The sequence below is a fragment of the Canis lupus genome (genome assembly GCF_048164855.1).
Source record: "Canis lupus baileyi chromosome 27 unlocalized genomic scaffold, mCanLup2.hap1 SUPER_27_unloc_1, whole genome shotgun sequence".
Lineage (NCBI taxonomy): Eukaryota > Metazoa > Chordata > Mammalia > Carnivora > Canidae > Canis > Canis lupus.
The window spans coordinates 494,059-513,766 of record NW_027326442.1 but is presented as its reverse complement, the minus strand read 5'-3'; the positions used below and the strand labels follow the sequence as shown (position 1 = coordinate 513,766).

The following is a 19,708-nucleotide window of genomic DNA, read 5'->3' as shown; positions in this document are numbered from 1 at the left end:
ACACGCTTTATAAAAGTAAAACATTCTGGACTAGAAGAAATCTTAAAGCTTGGATTTAGCCCATAAAGGAGCCCAAGCCTGGTGAGGTCAGGAGACTTCACAGACCTCCTCAGGGAGTTAGCGACCCCCGGGCCTAGTGTCCTGTCCCCACTTCACACTGTCCTCTGTAAGCTGCACCACAATCATCGGTTCACAGAGAGGCCTGGCAGCAGCTGTGAAGACACTGCCCCAGCTCACCAGCTTTCTCCTCGCTTCCAGACTGTTCAGAACGTGCCATCTGGGTATTAGAAGCCATGTCTAGTTCCAGGCTTGCCAGAGGCAAGGAAGAGGACACATTGGTATCATCATGACTCAAAACAAGCAGTTAAGACCACTTTTGAATATTTTATCATCAACCTGTCTAATGGATACTTTTAAATTGGGTAGAAAGTCAATCTAGAATAACTGTGACTTAAATCTGAAATGACAAATGTACTTGGCAAAAATGCAAATTGCAACTAGAAAGCAATCAGACCAGATATTTTTCCAGACACTTGTTAAAAAAAATATTTTTTATATAAATGCTTTCATACATGCCATTTCAAAGTTTTATTATTAGACTGTTTCTTGCAGGTAAGAGTGAATAAAACCCTTTCCTGTCCTTCTGATTATTTGTTACAATTGTGTAACTTTGTACAGAATTGTACAATTCTGCATAAGCAGAAGTATGAGCATGTGCAAAATCTTATAAATTTTGTGCATTTTTTTGTATTTTATATCATACTAATTTTGATAATTTTTCTGATCTAATAACCTTCATTTCCTAACTTCAAGTCTGACTTTTTTCCTACTTTTAAGCTTTACGTGTTTCACATGTGGCTCCTTCTAAGCCATTCTTTCCTAAAATTGATAAATGGATATTTTATCTTATGTAGTCAATAATACTTAATTTAGTTTTCTTTTGGCATATTTCTAGAAGTCGCCTATTCATTCTACTAACCACAGGAACCATAAGTAACAGTGAATAAAAATCAGCTCATGCAAATAATTTTTATACCCATCAGGACATTTGATACTCAAAACAATCTAGTAAGGTGGAAATCATTGAAAAAATAAGAATAACAGTAGTTAACATCAGAGTATTATTGACAGGTGAGTTTATTTATCATTCTCAATTAAAGATGATTTAAAAAATTGGGGGGACTTTAAATTGCCAAGGTCAGATAGCTGATATCCCATACATATTTCAACTCAAGTGTTAACAGAGAATATTATTTTAGAATAAACGCATCTTCAACATAAACTTAAGAAAAATACTTAATGAATATAAAGTGATAATGAAAAAATTCAAGGTGACATTCTTCAATCATGAGTAGAGGGAAAAAACCTGAGTTAGCAGTATTGCCCAGAAGATGTGCGTCCACTTCTCTGATCATGCCAAGAGGCCACCACAGGCTTTGAGAGTGATGTGGTGGTAGGAGATGCTCACGAGGAAAATGAAGTCATAAAGCCTGTCCTGGGAGTACTGTTCTGAAAAAGGCAGCTATGTGCTTAGATAGACAGCTGCGAGGGCCCAGTGGTTAGATTCGAGGATATTTAACCTCTCTACATCTGAACTTTGAAAGAAGCGTGTATTGGGATCCTGCTTTGGGGTAAGATGCAGCAGGGTGCAGTATCCCAAAGTTGCCCTGCAGAACACAAATGCACAACAAAAATAAATCTTATTTTAACGACACTGGAGAGCTGTAAATGCAGCAAGGATCCAATGCACTAAATTCAGGAAAGGAAAGAGCCCTTCCAGGCACTTCCTGTCACTTTCCCTCCTTTATTTTTATTCATAAGATTTATCACTGCCCACATTACACAGGGCAGACACTTACTTGAAACCCTTACAGCCAAATATCTTTGAGAATTCAGGCGTTTTCTACCTTAGAAAAGCAATACAGTGCATATATTCTACTTTTATTGTGTGCCCCACAGGACCAGGGGCAGCAACCCCAGATCAAGCGCATTAATATTTCTGTAACTAAGATATGACTATTCACTGTAATTGTGAGGAATAAAGATTATAGATGGCCTTTTGTTGACTTAGGCCAGGAGAAGCCAGATGAATTATGCAAAAGTTTTGGTCTTCTGGGGTTTTTTATTTCAGAATTGTGCCATAGAGAGCATGGAGCATGATATTTTTATCGTTGTCATTAAATGTCCATCTGTCCCACTAAATAAATGCATGTCCTGTGGGGACAGGGACCTTTTGAATGTGAACTGTGTAGCCCAGATTCTATGACAGCCCATGACTCGTGAGAAGCTCTTAGTACATGAATAGATGACACTTTGCAAAAGGGACGCCCAGGAAACTAACAAAAAATGGAGCTGCTTTGTCAACCACAAAACAAATCTGAGTGCTTTTCATTTCTTCATCAGTATTGAGTCATGAGTAACAAGACTTTTCAGCTCAGCAGATTTGGGTATCTTGAAAAGTTACAGTCCTCCTTTATATTGAGACATGAACAACTCAAATGCTTGATGTAGATGGAGCCTGGAGAATCATGGCAAAATAACGTCTCTAACATTTCCTACTAAAAAGAGGGAAGTAATTTCCTTGTGAAGATGATCTCTATAAGAGCTCTTCACTTAAAATGCACCAATTCTTCCTGAAGAATGGTGGTTTATAAACAGGATTCTATCAACTGTTTATGTAGTAAAATTACAAGGAATAGGGGTCATCCCAAAACAGAAATATGTACTAACAGCACATTCAGCAAGAGAAAATTGGATGAATATAAGATTCACATTGTATCCATTAAAAGACATTTCTTAATACAAAATATCTCAGCTTTTCATTCTATTGCAATCTTCCTGTTAAATTAGATCCTGAGAGGTCACAGAACTTATGCCTAAATCACACGGCACTGGAAAGTGGAAAAGCTATAGGAGTCAATTTTTTAAATAAACATAAATGAGCAAAATTTATAAAAATGCACCAATCAACAAGTCTTCATTTTACCTTCTGGGAGTGTATAAAGTCTGTTGCCAAGATACACAGATGAAGATAATGCCCGTGATGTTGTCCCCGAGTTTGCAGCACATGTTTTTCTCTTCTTAAGCAGGCAAAAATGATACAAGAACGTCAACTGCCACAAAAGCACATTTTTCTGGTAATAAGAACTGAGACAGGAAGAGAGCCAGTCTGAGCTGGTAAAGAAGTTGGGGCTTGAACAGAACTGTCACTGCTGCTCAGGGCTTGGTCAGTGGGAGCCACAGAAGGAAGTCTCCTGAGGAAGAGAAAGCATGTGCAGATGTACCACCAGCAAGCCCAGCATGACAGAAGGCAGAGGCCTAAGCCAAAAACAGCACTCAGCTCTGGTTTCTGGTGTGTCCACCTAGGGAAGGACAATACCAGAGGTTAAGCATTTACATCTCCCAGACCTTTCCCAGGTTTTGTCACAGTGCTTTGCATGTACTTACGCCCTTGCTGGATGAGCAGCCTGTAACTGAACAACCCTACTGTATATTCTCTTTGCCAACATAGCCTTCTTCTGACCACACTGATTTGGGGGATAATCAGTAGAAGAAGAAATGCAAGATAGCCTTGAAACAGTATTTAAATAGCATCATCCCTATGAAAAAGGCATCTGATCCCGTCCACATTTACAAACGTAATGCAGCGTTTGCTGTATACTGCTCTACGTACACATCATGTTGCTTAGAAAACCCAAGACCCAAGCAGAAAGCACATGATGGGAAGGCGGCAACGCAGTGAATGTGGCCTCTGGAAGTTGACCAGTAGGAGTCCCAGAAAGGCATTACTGAATTAGTAATCATAAGCAAATGACCTGATTTCTCAAAGCCTCAATGTATCTTACATGACAATTATAAATAAATCCAATGAAGCACTCAGGACAGAGTCTGGCCTATAGTTTGAGTTCAACGTGTGTCAGCTGTTGGTATTATCACTACGAATCGGCTTTCCTGCTATTTTTTTTTTAAGATTTTATTTATTTATTCATGAGAGACACAGAGAGAGAGAGACAGACAGAGACACAGGCAAGGAGAGGGAGAAGCAGGCTCCATGCAGGGAGCCCGACGTGGGACTCGATCCCAGGTCTCCGGGATCAGGCCCTGGGTTGAAGGTGGCACTAAACTGCTGAGCCACCAGGGCTGCCCTCCTGCTGAATATTGTTCAATACTTTGTAACAATTTCTAAATATTTTAAGTTTAATTAGCGACATTAAAATAATAGAATTTACTAATTGGAATTGGAATCGTCTTGTCATTTTAATAATTCATACAGTCTTATATAAGTTTCTACTTCATAACAAAAATTATTTTCAAATGTCACATCCGTTATCCTACTATGCAGGAATGAACTCACCTTTTTTACTCCTTATCTTAGAGCATGCTACATGAGGTCACCAATGTGCAAAGCAGCTCCTTCCCCGGGCAGCCCTTGCAAAACAACACACCTGCTTCAGAAACATCAATGCCAGCAACAGACCTCAGGAATTGCAGTTATTTTACAAGAAATGGGTAGCTTGAAGAAATGAGAGGTAATGAAGGTGGCTGCAAAGACTCATCTTATTTTGCAGCCAATGAAATTGCTTAAGTGTCAAGTCTGGATGTTTCTCTATTAATAAACATTTCCAATTACTGAGGAATTTGGGTATTGGCTTCAATTTGACCTTTATAGTAGAAACGCATATAGCTTCCAGGACTTGACAATAATGACAACTTCTAGAACTTCAACACGGATTTCTTAGGATCCTCATTTTGACACCATGATACGTAGGACATGTCTTGCCCAGTGGGAAGGAAACATCTTTCAGATAGAAAGCCGTTTCAGCTGCCAGAACAAAGTATGTCTCACCCTAGCAGCAGCCCTGTATGCCTCTCCTGCTCTGGACTGCTCGAAGGGGAACATAAGTGTCATGTATCCCATATTTTGAGGGAAAATCCCAACCACACACACCAAACCTTCTGACAATAAATCCATCAGTTCTCATGCACTATAATACTAAATAGAAATGAAATTTTCATTATAAGATACCAAAATCACATTATTTTCTACTCCCTAATATTAACCCACAAGTCTGCCGCAAGAATTATGTGAGGATTTTTGCTCATGGTTGTGAAGAGAAGTGGGACTTATGTGTGTGGAATTCTAGGTTTCTATGACCTTTAATTATTGTTAAATATGTTGAGAATAAACACAAATTATTATTTGTGGACTTTCCTTAATCTGTATCTAACAGTTACCTTCTATGTCCCTTACTACTGCAAACTGTTGAGAGATTTCCTCTTAGTTAACCTTGACTCTATCAGCATCATCTATAAGAAAAAAAAATAGTAACTAACTATAGGCATTAATATATTTCTTATTGGATTTATACTGTTAGTCCCTTTCCAAAAAAGGCTCTGAGGAAGCTAGCCTTTAAACAATTCCTTTCAATTTATAGAACAGCTTCATACAACTTTTTTCTTAGATGGTCACAACAGCCCTATGAATGAATTTCTTATTATTGTGAGAAATTTGTGATTGGAAAAATGTCTTGGAGTGGTCAAGTGGCTGGTCCAAGATCATATGGTCTCCAAATTCCACAGCCAGAACTCCAGTCAGGGTTGGCTTAATCTGGAGGCTGTACTGGATGCTTTCCACTCCACCATACCCCTCCACACATTGGAGATTAGATCTTTCCTATGTAATTAAGCTTGAGTCCATCACCAGGGACTCAGAATTACCAAGAATTTAAGAACATGCTAAATTTCTAATCATCCTACAAGCCTTAGACCTTACTTTGTCCCAAGTAACAAAGTCATCACCGGACAGCTGGCACCAAACTCTTCCAACACAGCAGCAAAACCTGCTCTTGAATCAGTCAGAAGCCCTTATGATCCTGGCTTGGGACATGGTGACCAATATATCCAAGCAGAGCTAGTAGACTTCTACAATCTCAAATTCTTCGTCTAGTACATTTGGATATGAATCTGATTGCTTCCAGCTTTGTCAGCTATGTTAGTAGAATCATTCATGACTTTAAAATCCCCCAAATAGTATGGAAGGCCAGTTCCAGGGAAATATAGTGTATTGTCTAACAATAGCAACCAAGACTGGGATTGATGAGTACAATGAGGTGCAAGAAGCTCTGGATCATTCCAGAGAAGTTTCAGATAACTTGTGTTCTTTGATTTGTCATGATTCAGGGCTCAGAACTCCCGCACAATATAGAGTCTACACTCTTTATTAAAATATAGATCACATGGATTTAGTTTAGAGGAAACTATGCTTACTCGGATAATGAACCAGTATATAAAACAACAGGATCATGAGCCAGTTTCTTGAGGATAACTTATAACTGGAAATAAATCAATTAGGGGAAATAGAACAAGATAAAATGCAATCTCAGGAGATATCTTGTTGTAATTGAAACCTAAGTCATTTTACCATGTCTAGATCTTTCTACTGTTAAGCAGTCTTCAAATATGTCTCCTCATCTAAAAGCTTCCATTGAAAAAAAATCTATGTGGGTCTACATGTCAGACAGATTTGGATTCAAAGCAGAATTTCCTAATTTCTCAGTTTGCAGAAGTTACCTAACATCACAGGATCTCCACTTCTCATCTGAAAATAAGAATTAATGTTTGTGGTTTTTAATATTATTCTATTTGTCATCTCTAGCCCATAGAAAAAAATCAAAAGTATAAGTTAGGCTATAATTTCAAGTATGAAAGTGTTACAAGACTCTGATATCTTGATATGTGGTGTCCTCAGACCACTAGAACTATGATGTCCATTTTCAGTTTTTTTCTAAATCTGTAAAATAAGAGTCTCTACAGTTTGTAGAGAGTTGACTAATGTTCCTAAAAGTTGGCCAGCTCCAAGAAAATGTGATGTTTGTGAATAAGTTTTTGGAGATCCTCTCTTTACCTTTCAAGGGGTGTTGTACCCTGTGGGCTAATCCCCAAATGCCCCTCACCTCATGTGCCATTGTGGAGCTATAAAGACCAGAAGGGATGAGTAATGCAGTGTCAACACTTCAAAGCCTGGATGGAGGGAACATCTTTATATATGACAAGTGGTATGGCTATACACAGATGGCTTAGTCCTAAGTACCCTCCAGGGTCCACACATTTCACAATAATCTTTTCAAAATAATTGCTGCCACTTGAGTAGTACCCTCAGAAAATTACCACGTTGTCAATTTATTCTCTAGCTTTTGAAATTCCGTCTCCCATTTCCCTAAGGTAACAGACTCTAATGTCTTAAATCTCCAAACATGGGAAGATACATTTGCATTATATATTACATTAATATTTTCTTCACTCCCTTAGCTTATTTTTTAGAAAGTAAGTGTAGACTTTGGGTTCATATTAATGGAGTTTATGATTAATTATTTTCTACCTCATTAGGTTTTCTTTTTATTGGCAAAATGGACGTCAATGTTGAAGGAGGTCTAGTAGGGTAGAGAATTTTTACACCCGTGTGCCACAAAGTATCCTCTTTATAACTTCCTAGAAAAAGGGAACTATTTTCCTATAATGTTGAGGTTGCCTGCTTCTTTTTCAAACTCAAATTTTGTCTTAGTGTGCAGTTTGCATGTTTATCACTCAAGCACTTGATATAGGTTTTTAAAATAGTATGCACAGAATAGCTACTTAATGCATTGTTCTGTAGCACTGCCATGCTTAGCATATGGAAGGTGGTATCTGATTATTATTTTTTATTGTATTTTTATCATTGTGGGAAAGAAAGACCTCTGGTCTTTTCAGCACTGCTCCTAAACTGCAGGGATAGCAGGGTATTATTTACACTTAAGCTTTATCCCTGAAATATCTAATAAAATAAAGAAGTTCATTTGATCCTGAAAAATGTCAAATTATTAATGTCATTTTTATTCAATGTATGTAACAAATATTTGTTGTGTCTATCATTAGTTAACTTACCCTTGAACTAGAATTTGTATTTGTTTACTCTCTTTTCAAGCTGGATCACTCAATTTTTTTTCATGAGAATCCATCTCCACAACTAGGAAGGTACTTACTGGTAAAAAGTGTAAAGGGAAAAACAGCTTCTGTGAAATGACTGGATCACCAGGAGATGTGTGGCCATTAATTCAGCCCGGAGACATCCTTCAGTAAGTCAGAAACCAGATAGCTAACCAACCAGGATCATGCAGACCAGAGACACTTATTCTCAGTTTCTCCACAGTTCAGCTCGTGTTACTGGGAAGCATGAAGGGCTATCAGGTAAATCTTTTGTTAGAGATGATGTAAACAAATAATGCTTATTTTCTTGTTCCAAAAGAATCATTTCCTCACAAACAGAGCTTACTATTAAATATACTACACAGGGGTGATGGGTGGCTCAGTCAGCTAAGCATCCCAACTCTTGACTTCCACTCAGGTCATGACCTCAGGGTTGTGAGACCAAGCCCAGTGTCAGACTCTGTGCTCTGTTCAGCACAGTCTGCTTGAGATTCTCTCTCTCCATCTCCCTCTGCCCCTGCTCATGCTATGCTCTCTCTCTTCAAATAAATAAATAAGTAAAATCTTAAAATACAGTGGATATTAACCTGAAATATAACTCCACATAAACTCTTAATAAGCTCATTGTACCAAATGCAGGTGCTAATATCCCTCCCTTTCAATCCATCAAAAAAAATATTATCCTATGGGTACACAGTTTGCACTAAAATTTTATATTAAGTTATGTTGGATATTCATATATGAAAGGAAAGGACTAATGATAAGAAACTGAGGAGTGTATAAAACTAGCCAAATCAGGGACACCTGGGTGGCTTAGCAGTTAAGCATCTGCCATCAGCTCAGGGCATGATCCTGGAGTCCCAGGATTGAGTCCCACATTGGGCTCCCTGCATGGAGCCTGCTTCTCCCTCTGCCTATATCTCTACCTCTCTCTCTCTCTCTCTCTCTCTCTGCCTCTATCTCTCTCTCTCTGTCTCTCATGAATAAATACATAAAATCTTAAAAAAAAAACTAGCCAAATCAGATAAGCCAGAGATATGTCTCATGGGAATATAGAACAAAAAAATACTTGTGTATTTGAGTCATAAGAGCAGAAAAGAGCATTCATGAGCATTTATTTATCCTTGATGTTACTTGGGGACAAGGCAATTATGTCTCCACCATCATTAGCTGGAGTATGTACAGAGCAAAGAGGAATGCCCTGTTCTCATGTTTTAGTACAGTTTATCCAGAAGACTGGAATACTCCACTCAAAATGAATCATCCTTTAATGCAAAACCAATCCTAGGAAAATTAACAGGACAACCAGAAATGTGTTATTCCAAAGACATTGCCCAAATGCCTGCAACATAGTACATTTTCACTTTTGTTTGTAGAATGGTCGTATGACAGTCAACGAAGAAAGCACCAAAGAATTGCAAATACAAAAATATGAGTTAGTCACAAGTTTAATGAAGGGCTATCCAAGAAATCATATATGGCAAGTAAGCATCCCAGTTAAGGGGTAAGAATGTGATAATAGCAGTACTTTATACACATTTCATTTATCCCTCCTGACCACCCCATGAACCAATATTCTCACCCAGATGAGAACACTGAGCTTTCATAAGGTTGTGGATTTGTCCAAACTTACAGAGAATGCATAATGCAGTCACCATGGTACACTGAATCACAATAGCAACAAAAGCAAGGGCATATAACAAATTCAGAGAGATCAAGTCAACCCTTTAATGACTTTTGAAATGACTAATACTAATGCCAAGAGGCACCTGGGTGAAGCAGTCGGTTAAGCATCCTGCTCTTGGTTTCAGTTGTGATCTCAGGGTTATGAGATCAAGGCCCCACATTGGGCTCTGTGCTCAATGCACAGTCTGCATAAGATGCTCTCCTGCTCCTCTCCACTGCATGGCCTGCACGTGGGTGTGTACCCTCTCTCTAAAATAAATAAATAAATAAAATCTGAACAAAAACTGCCAACTACCCTTTTTTTATATGGAACTGACCACAGCTCTTCCATAGTGGACAATGATACTAAAGATCAATAGATTTAAAACTCATAATTAAGTATAATATTTTAGCAATTTTTTGACTTTGGTGGAAACAGAAACAACTTCTCTCCTAAGAAATATTAGAGACATCCACATAAACACAATTTATGACAAACCATAGTACTTCTTTATAAATGTAATAATTTTTGATTTACTGACCATAAGTACTATATTACATTTGTGTTATTTTGTTTAGTTACCATGTGTTTTACTTTGTTTAAGTGCCATGCTTACAAGTGCCATATTATACTCACAGGGGCAGTGTACCTTAGTGGTTAAGATTAAAATAAAAAAAAAAAAAGATTAAAATCAGATTATCTGGACTCTACTAATTTCCAGCTGTGTATCCCTTAAAAAAAAGTCCTTGATTTCTCCATACGTGTTTCCCCTTTTATAAATGAAGAAAATAATAATAATTACTCCATAGAATTGTTGAAAGGATTATATAACTTAACACATGTAAGGTACTTAGGATAGGATGTAGCCTATATTAAGGACTCAGTAAATTTTTGTAATTATCATAATTATTACCCAATCTAAATATAAGTAAGCTACATTATGATGGAGTTCTATTCTGTTTCTAAAACGTAAGTGGATTCACTAGCATTAAATAATATCGGTTATTAAAAAATAGAAGATTAATGCATCTACAATGTACCCAAACTGGAAGTATATGTCTTGTGCATCTTTGCACATGGCATTTCTTACTGAAATCGAACCCCTGAACTTCTTTCCAATCACATAAGAAATAGTGCAGGGTATATATTAACCAATTTGTGAATTCTATCCTGATTTATTTGGGTCACACTCACCAAACAAATGCTCCTTCTCTGCTTAACCTGAGTCACATTACACAGTGTATGGAAAGTGTTGGAGTGCATATTTTCATATCATCTGTTGGATTCATTACATAATATTTTAACACCCAAACTATACTCTCTAGTTCACAAAACATCACAGTTGAAACCATGTCAGGGAGTCAGATGGAAGAACTTTTCTCCCTTGGACTGGTTCACAGGAGCTAGCCCGGCAAGTCAGTTAATTTCTGTAGCACACATGCATGGTCTCTACAGGCTCCTCATTGGCCATAACTCATGAGCAAATGTACATTAGCTCATTGGCTGCTCTGAGGGGTTAAATTCAGAGTATTTTCACTCAGAATAAATTTTTGGCACAGTGTAGAAAAACAATTGGGTAAGACAGAGTTTTACCTGGGGTGCCTGGGTGGCTCTGTTGGTTGAGCATCTGACTCTTGGTTTCAGCTCAGCAACTGATCTCGGGGTCATGAGTTCCAGACGCACATGGGCTCCATGCTCAGTGCAGTCTGCTTTGGAATCTTCCTCCCTCCTCCTCCCCCTTGGTCCCTCTCCCCACTTTCAGTTTTACCTAACACAATTTACAGAAAAAGTGAAACTTAATGATACTGAAAATCAAGCTTGTTTCGTGTCTTAGAGTAGGCTGGTGAGTCTGAAGAGGGATGCCCAGATGGCTTTTAACTGACCCCAGCCCTGCCCTCTTGGATCTGCCCCCAGCACCTGGGAGGACTTGCACAGTCAAAAGATCAGTTCAGAAAAGACTTGTTTTAGCCCTCACCTCATTGTGGGGTCCCGCACATGGTTACGAGCCCTCCTGAGTATAATATTTGACCTCTTCTCAGGCAGAAATGACTAGTATTTTGCTGGGGAGAGTAATGAATCAATACTTATGGCACTGACCCCCTTTGCCATGTCCTTCCTCATCCCTGTCCTCAAGCTCCTGCTCAGACTTGTCATCAGCACACAGCAAAAGCACTGTGGAGTAATTATCCTGTCACTTAGGGAGCAAACACAATTTTCTGTGGATGCAATCTCAGTCTCTACATGCAATGAAGAAAGTCTGAGAAGGCAAAGCTCCTGTTGATTAAGATAAAGACGTGATGATGGCTTGTTTCTCCAGGGTAACATGTAGAGTCACTACAAATGAAGACCATTAGTGGTCACTACAAATGCAGTCATTAGTGGTCAAAGGTAAGCTGCACAGAACTGAATGCCAGGGAAATCAAGCCCATTTTTATTAATTTCCTTACCTTTTTCCCACTAAATATTATTATTAAGCTGCCAACAAGAAATCAACTTACTGTTTGATATTTCCACATTTAAATTCACCAGGAGGGAGAGAACACACACACACACACACACACACACACACACACACACAAATAAGGCTGTGTATTAACAGAAGGAAGGTGGCCAAAGGGAGAAGTAGACACTTTTGGGAGCCTGGACAATGTTGCTTCAGGAGGAAATTACGTCAGAAAAATGTAAATGCGAAAACATGTCTTAAGTCATCAGTAGATGAAATGCGGTTGATTATATAAAATTGAGAACTAAATATACTTAAAATTATGATTCTATTGATGTCAAAAACCAGATTCTTGAAGAAAGTGATTGAAATGAAGTTGGATTTAAATCCATTTTTAAGGACTTTTTTTTAGACCCATCAGATCAAATAAGAGTGAATGTTTGAGAAGGGATAATTTTCCTCACAAGGAAGGGACTAATTGTCCTCATAGGTTTTCCTAAATATACACACTTTAGGTGTCTTTTCGGACAATATTTAGCTCACGAAGTTGATTTTATACTTAGAAATTATTTAGCAAGAGGGCCCCTTGGTGGCTCAGCGGATGAGCATCTGTCTTCAGCCCAGGGTGTGATCCCGGGGTCCTGGGATCAAGTCCCACAACAGGCTCCCTGCATGGAGCCTGCTTCTCTCTCTGCCTGTGTCTCTACCTCTGTGTGTGTGTGTGTGTGTGTGTGTGTGTCTCATGAAGAAATAAATAAAATCTTTAAAGAAAAAAGAAAGAAATTATTTAGCAAGTTACATTTATTTATTTATTTATTTATTTATTTATTTATTTATTTATTTTTTTATTGGTGTTCAATTTACCAACATACAGAATAAAACCCAGTGCTCATCCTGTCAAGTGCCCCCCTCAGTGCCCATCACCCATTCACCCCTACCCCCCGCCCTAGTCCCCTTCCACCACCCCTAGTAGTTCGTTTCCCAGAGTTAGGAGTCTTTATGTTCCGTCTCCCTCTCTGATATTTCCCACACATTTCTTCTCCCTTCCCTTATATTCCCTTTCACTATTATTTATATTCCCCAAATGAATGAGAACATACACTGTTTGTCCTTCTCCTATTGACTCACTTCACTCAGCATAATACCCTCCAGTTCCATCCAGGTTGAAACAAATGGTGGGTATTTGTCGTTTCTAATGGCTGAGGAATATTCCATTGTATACATAAACCACATCTTCTTATCCATTCATCTTTCATTGGACACAGAGGCTCCTTCCACAGTTTGGCTATTGTGGACATTGCTGCTAGAAACATCGGGGTGCAGGTGTCCCGGCATTTCATTGCATCTGAATCTTTGGGGTAAATCCCCAACAGTGCAATTGCTGGGTCGTAGGGCAGGTCTATTCTTAACTCTTTGAGGAACCTCCACACAGTTTTCCAGAGTGGCTGCACCAGTTCCCATTCCCACCAACAGTGCAAGAGGGTTCCCTTTTCTCTGCATCCTCTCCAACATTTGTGGTTTCCTGCCTTGTTAATTTTCCCATTCTCACTGGTGTGAGGTGGTATCTCATTGTGGTTTTGATTAGTTTTTCCCTGATGGCAAGTGATGCAGAACATTTTCTCATGTGCTTGTTGGCCATGTCTATGTCTTCCTCTGTGAGATTTCTGTTCCTGTCTTTTGCCCATTTCATGATTGGATTGGTTGTTTCTTTGGTTTGAGTTTAAGAAGTTCTTTATAGATCTTGGAAACTAGCCTCTTATCTGATACGTCATTTGCAAAAATCTTCTCCCATTCTGTAGGTTGTCTTTTAGTTTTGTGGACTGTATCCTTTGCTGTGCAAAAGCTTCTGATCTTGATGAAGTCCCAATAGTTCATTTTTGCTTTTGTTTCTTTTGCCTTCGTGGATGTATCTTGCAAGAAGTTACTGTAGCTGAGTTCAAAAAGGGTGTTGCCTGTGTTCTCCTCTAGGATTTTGATGGAATCTTATCTCACATTTAGATCTTTCATCCATTTTGAGTTTATCTTTGTGTATGGTGCAAGAGAGTGGTCTAGTTTCATCCTTCTGCATGTGGATGTCCAATTTTCCCAGCACCATTTATTGAAGAGACTGTCTTTCTTCCAATGGATAGTCTTTCCTCCTTGATCGAATATTAGTTGACCATAAATTCAGGGTCCACTTCTGGGTTCTCTATTCTGTTCCATTGATCTATGTGTCGGTTTCTGTGCCAGTATCACACTGTCTTGATGACCACAGCTTTGTAGTACAACCTGACATCTGGGATTTTGATGTCCCCAGATATGGTTTTCTTTTTTAAAATTCCCCTGGCTATTCGGGTCTTTTCTGATTCCACACAAATCTTAAAATAATTTGTTCTAACTCTCTGAAGAAAGTCCATGGTATTTGATAGGGATTGCATGAAACGTGTATATTGCCCCGGGTAACACTGACATTTTCAAAATATTAATTCTGCCAATCCATGAGCATGGAATATTTTTCCATCTCTTTGTGTCTTCCTCAATTTCTTTCAGAAGTCTTCTATAGTTTTTAGGGTATAGGTCCTTTACCTCTTTGGTTAGGTTTATTCCTAGGTATCTTATGCTTTTGGGTGCAATTGTAAATGGGATTGACTCCTTAATTTCTCTTTTTTCAGTCACATTGTTAGTGTATAGAAATGCCATTGATTTCTGGGCATTGATTTTGTATCCTGCCACGCTACCAAATTGCTGTATGAGTTCTAGCAATCTTGGGGTGGAGTCTTTTGGGTTTTATATGTAGAGTATCATGTCATTGGTGAAGAGGCAGAGTTTGACTTCTTCTTGCCAATTTGAATGCCTTTAATGTCTTTTTGTTGTCTGATTGCTGAGACTAGGACTTCCAGTACTATGTTGAATAGCAGTGGTGAGAGTGGACATCCCTGTCTTGTTCCTGATCGTAGGGGAAAGGCTCCCAGTGCTTCCCCATTGAGAATGATATTTGCTGTGGGCTTTTCGTAGATGGCTTTTAAGATGTCGAGGAATGTTCCCTCTATCCCTACACTCTAAATAGTTTTGATCAGGAATGGATGCTGTATTTTGTCAAATGCTTTCTCTGAATCAAATGAGAGGATCATATGGTTCTTGGTTTTTCTCTTGCTGATATGATGAATCACATTGATTGTTTTACGAGTGTTGAACCAGCCTTGTGTCCCGGGGATAAATCCTACTTGGTCATGGTGAATAATTGTCTTAATGTACTGTTGGATCCGATTGGCTAGTATCTTCTTGAGAATGTTTGCATCCAGGTTCATCAGGGATATTGGTCTGTAATTTACTTTTTGGTGGGGTCTTTGTCTGGTTTTGGAATTAAGGTGATGCTGGCCTCATAGAACGAGTTTGGAAGTACTCCATCTCTTTCTATCTTTCCAAACAGGTTTAGTAGAATAGGTATGGTTTCTTCTTTAAACGTTTGATAGAATTCCCCTGGGAAGCCATCTGACCCTGGACTTTGTGTCTTGGGAGGTTTTTGATGACTGCTTCAATTTCCTCCCTGGTTATTGGCCTGTTCAGGTTTTCTATTTCTTCCTGTTCCAGTTTTGGTAGTTTGTGGCTTTCCAGGAATGCTTCCATTTCTTCTAGATTGCCTAATTTATTGGCGTATAGCTGTTCATAAGATGTTTTTAAAACCGTTTGTATTTCCTTGGTGTTGGTAGTGATCTCTCCTTTCTCATTCATGATTTTATTAATTTGAGTCTTCTCTCTCTTCTTTTTAATAAGGCTGGCTAATGGTTTATCTATCTTATTAATTCTTTCAAAGAACCAACTCCTGGTTTTGTTGATCTGTTCCACAGTTCTTCTGGTCTCGATTTCATTGAGTTCTGCTCAAATCTTAATTAACTCTCTTCTTCTGCTGGGTGTAGGATCCTTTTTTGGAGATGTTGTGCTTAGAAGACCTATCGAGTATAGAAAGAGCTACATTGAAGTCACCAAGTATAAGTGTATTATTATCTAAGTATTTCTTGACTTTGGTTATTAATTGATTAAAATATTTGGGAGCTCCCACATTCGGGGCATATATATTGAAGACTGTTAAGTCCTCTTGTTGGATAGATCCTTTTACTATGATATAGTGTCCCTCTTCATCTCTCACTACAGTCTTCCGGGTAAATTTTAGTTTATCTGATATGAGGATGGCTACTCCTGCTTTCTTTTTAGGACCATTTGAATGGTAAATGGTTCTCCAACCTTTTATTTTCAGGCTGTAGGTGTCCTTCTGTCTAAAATGAGTCTCTTGTAGACAGCAAATAGTTGGGTCCTGCTTTTTTATCCAGTCTGAAACCATGCGCCTTTGGATTGGGTTATTAAGCCGGTTCACGTTCAGTGTTACTATTGAAAGATATGAATTTAGTGTCATCATGATATCTATTCAGTCCTTTTTTTGTGGATTGTACCACTGAACTTCTTCTTAAAGGGGAATTTTAAGAGTCCCCCTTAAAATTTCTTGCAGAGCTGGTTTGGAGGTCACAGATTCTTTCAGTTGCTGCCTGTCTTGGAAGCTCTTTATCTCTCCTTCCATTTTGAATGAGAGCCTTGCTGGATAAAGTATTCTTGGTTGCATGTTCTTCTCCTTTAGGACCCTGAATATATCCTGCCAGCCCTTTCTGGCCTGCCAGGTCTCTGTGGAGAGGTCTGCTGTTACCCTAATACTCCTCCCCATAAAAGTCAGGGATTTCTTGTCTCTTGCTGCTTTAAGGATCTTCTCTTTATCTTTGGAATTTGCAAGCTTCACTATTAAATGTCGAGGTGTTGAACGGTTTTTATTGATTTTAGGGGGGGGATCTATTTCCTGGATCTGAATGCCTGTTTCCCTTCCCAGATTAGGAAAGTTTTCAGCTATGATTTTTTCAAATACATATTCTGGCCCTGTGTCCCTTTCGGCGCCCTCGGGAACCCCAATTAAACGTAGGTTTTTCTTCCTCAGGCTGTCGTTTATTTCCCTTAATCTATCCTCATGGTCTTTTAATTGTTTGTCTCTTTTTTCCTCAGTTTCCCTCTTTGCCATCAACTTGTCTTCTATGTCACTCACTCGTTCTTCCACCTCGTTAACCCTCGTCATTAGGCCTTCTAGTTTGGATTGCATCTCATTCAGTTGATTTTTAATTTCTGCCTGATTGGATCTAAATTCTGCAGTCATGAAGTCTCTTGAGTCCTTTATGCTTTTTTCTAGAGCCACCAGTAGCTGTATAATAGTGCTTCTGAATTGGCTTTCTGACATTGAATTGTAATCCAGATTTTGTAACTCTGTGGGAGAGAGGACTTTTTCTGATTCTTTCTTTTGAGGTGAGGTTTTCCTTCTAGTCATTTTGCTCAGTGCAGAGTGGCCAAAAACAAGTTATATTGGGAAAAGGAGAAAAAGAGAGAGAAAGAAGGAAAGAAAAGAGAAAAAGAAAAAAGAAAAAAGGAAAAAAAACGAGAAGAAAAAGAGAAAAAAAAAGAAAGGAAAAAAAGGGTGGGGGAAGCAAACAGAAATCAAAAAAAAAACCAAAAAAAAAAAAAACAAAAAACAAACAAACAAACAAAAAACCCACGGGGGAGTATCTTCTGATTCTGTATACTTTAAGTCCCTTGACTTCCCCTGGAACTTGTCCTTCTAGCTGGTCTTCTGGGGGAGGGGCCTGTTGTGATTTTCAGGTGTTAGCACTTGGGGGAGCTGCTCTGCCCCCTGCCTGGTGCAGGACTCAGTGGGGGTTGTTTACCCCGTGAGGCCCCAGGAGGAACAACCACAGTGGCTGCTCTGGAAACCTGGATTCAGCCCCCGCAGTAACTACGGTGCTCTCTGTCTGCAGGGCCTGGAGGCTCTGGGGGGCGGGGCCGCTGCTCTGCTCAGCTCGGGGCAGGAGCATCCTTGCTATCCTGGGCCCTCCCGGCCTCTGCCTGTCCTGGGGGGAGCCCGGATCCTGGGCTGTGTCCGGTGCCCTGTGCTCCCGGTCTGCGCTGTTGGATTCGCGCTCCTGGCCGTGCAGCCCCCTCCGCGGAGCCGCCGCCCGAGCCCCTCCGAGCTGCTCCGGGTCCCGCCGTGCGCGCTGCAGCCCTTACGGAGCTCGGGGCACTCTCCTGGGCGCGCAGGTGTCTTGTTAGTGTCCCAGGGAGCCCGAGGGCATCCCCGCCCTCCTGGGGTCCTGCTCCAACTCCCTGCGGGTGCCCTTCCGCCAGGGAAGGTTGGTGCAGCTCCTGCTTCTCCCGGACGGAGCTTTCCTGTCCTGGGGGCACTCGGCCCGGCCTTACCCCGGCTCCTCGCGGGGCCCCTCCCCTTTGGAGGCCTTTTGTTTCTTTATTTCTTTTTCTCCCTCCTTCCTACCTTGAGAGAATCGGGAACTCTTCTCACTGTAGCATTCCAGCTGGTCTCTCTTTCAATCTCAGGCCGAATTCGTAGATTTTCAGGATGATTTGAAGGTTATCTAGGTAATTTGGTGGGGACAGGTGATTTGGGGACCCTACTCTTCCGCCATCTTGCCCCTCCTCCCTTTGTATCTTTAAATAAAAACTGTGTGCACACACGTGTGTGATGAACTACAGCTTATGTTTGCTTGTGAACCCCTCAGACCTACCTATTCTAGAGTAAGTGTGTAATTAACATTTACTGTTGGTCCTTCCACACTTTGCTCTCCTATTTCCCAACCATTTCCAACTGTTAGCATGGCTATGCTTCGCTCAAACCTCTCAGATGGCAGTAATCATGACAAGTGCTTACATAGGACATGTTTTGTGACAAACATTCCTCTACATGACATATATATTTCGCTTAATCCTCACAACCATCATATGAAACGGATACTATTATCATCTCTATTTTACAGATGGAAAATAAATCTCTCTATTTTACAGAGAAGTCAGGAAACTTGCCCAAAGTCATGCACCCAGCCGATGGCAGAGGGAGGACTTGAACCCTGAGGTCTGAGCCCGTTCTACATAATTACTCTCCTGGCCCTGTCACCAGCTCATTCTCTTTAGCTGTGACCAATAGTTTTTAATTTTGATTATTTGAACTTATTTTCATTTTCAAAAATTCCTTGACGATTCAAATCCCAATCCTCTGAAAAGATTTTCTCAATCAAATAAATGTATAAAGTACAAAGCAGGGGTGCCCGAGTGGCTCAGTTGGTGAAGCATCTACCTTCAGCGAGATCACGATCTCAGGTTCCTGGGGTGGAGCCCAATGTCGGTCTCCTAGTTCAGTGGGGCGTCGGCTTCTCCCTTTGCCCCTCCCACTGTTTGTAATCTCTCTCTCTCTCTCTCTCTCTCTCTCTCTCTCTCTATGTGAATATGCATATATATATAAATATCAGAGGCCCCGAAGGGGTTGCCGGCGCGGCCCCTCAAGCTCAGGCCGCAGTCTCCGCCCCGCGGCCCCACACTCACGTCACCCAGGTGGAGGGCGTTGACCTGGGCCTGGACCAAGGGCGGCTGCGGGGACCCAGGCTGTGCGTGCGCTTCCCTCTCCGGCGCCTGGCGGGGAGGTGCGGCGCGAACCCGGCGGGCGCGGCCGTCAGCAGCGGGAAGCGGCCTCCCCAGGGCGGCCACGGCCCCACTCGCGGCCCCACACGCGGCCCCACACGGGCCGTCGCTCCCCACCGCGCGCCAGGGCGGCCCGGCCCCCTGCG

The 19,708-nt window shown here is 40.5% G+C and overlaps 1 long non-coding RNA gene across 1 annotated transcript; it reads right to left on the bottom strand.

Moving 5' to 3' along the window:
* Positions 1-1,109: 1,109 nt before the first annotated feature.
* LOC140629612 (uncharacterized) lies at positions 1,110-19,652 on the bottom strand. Its single transcript, XR_012027446.1, has 3 exons — positions 19,467-19,652; positions 18,406-18,505; positions 1,110-3,362 (listed from the first exon to the last, which is right to left on the bottom strand). It is a non-coding gene; the product is annotated as an uncharacterized lncRNA (long non-coding RNA).
* Between the last annotated feature and the right edge of the window lie 56 nt (positions 19,653-19,708).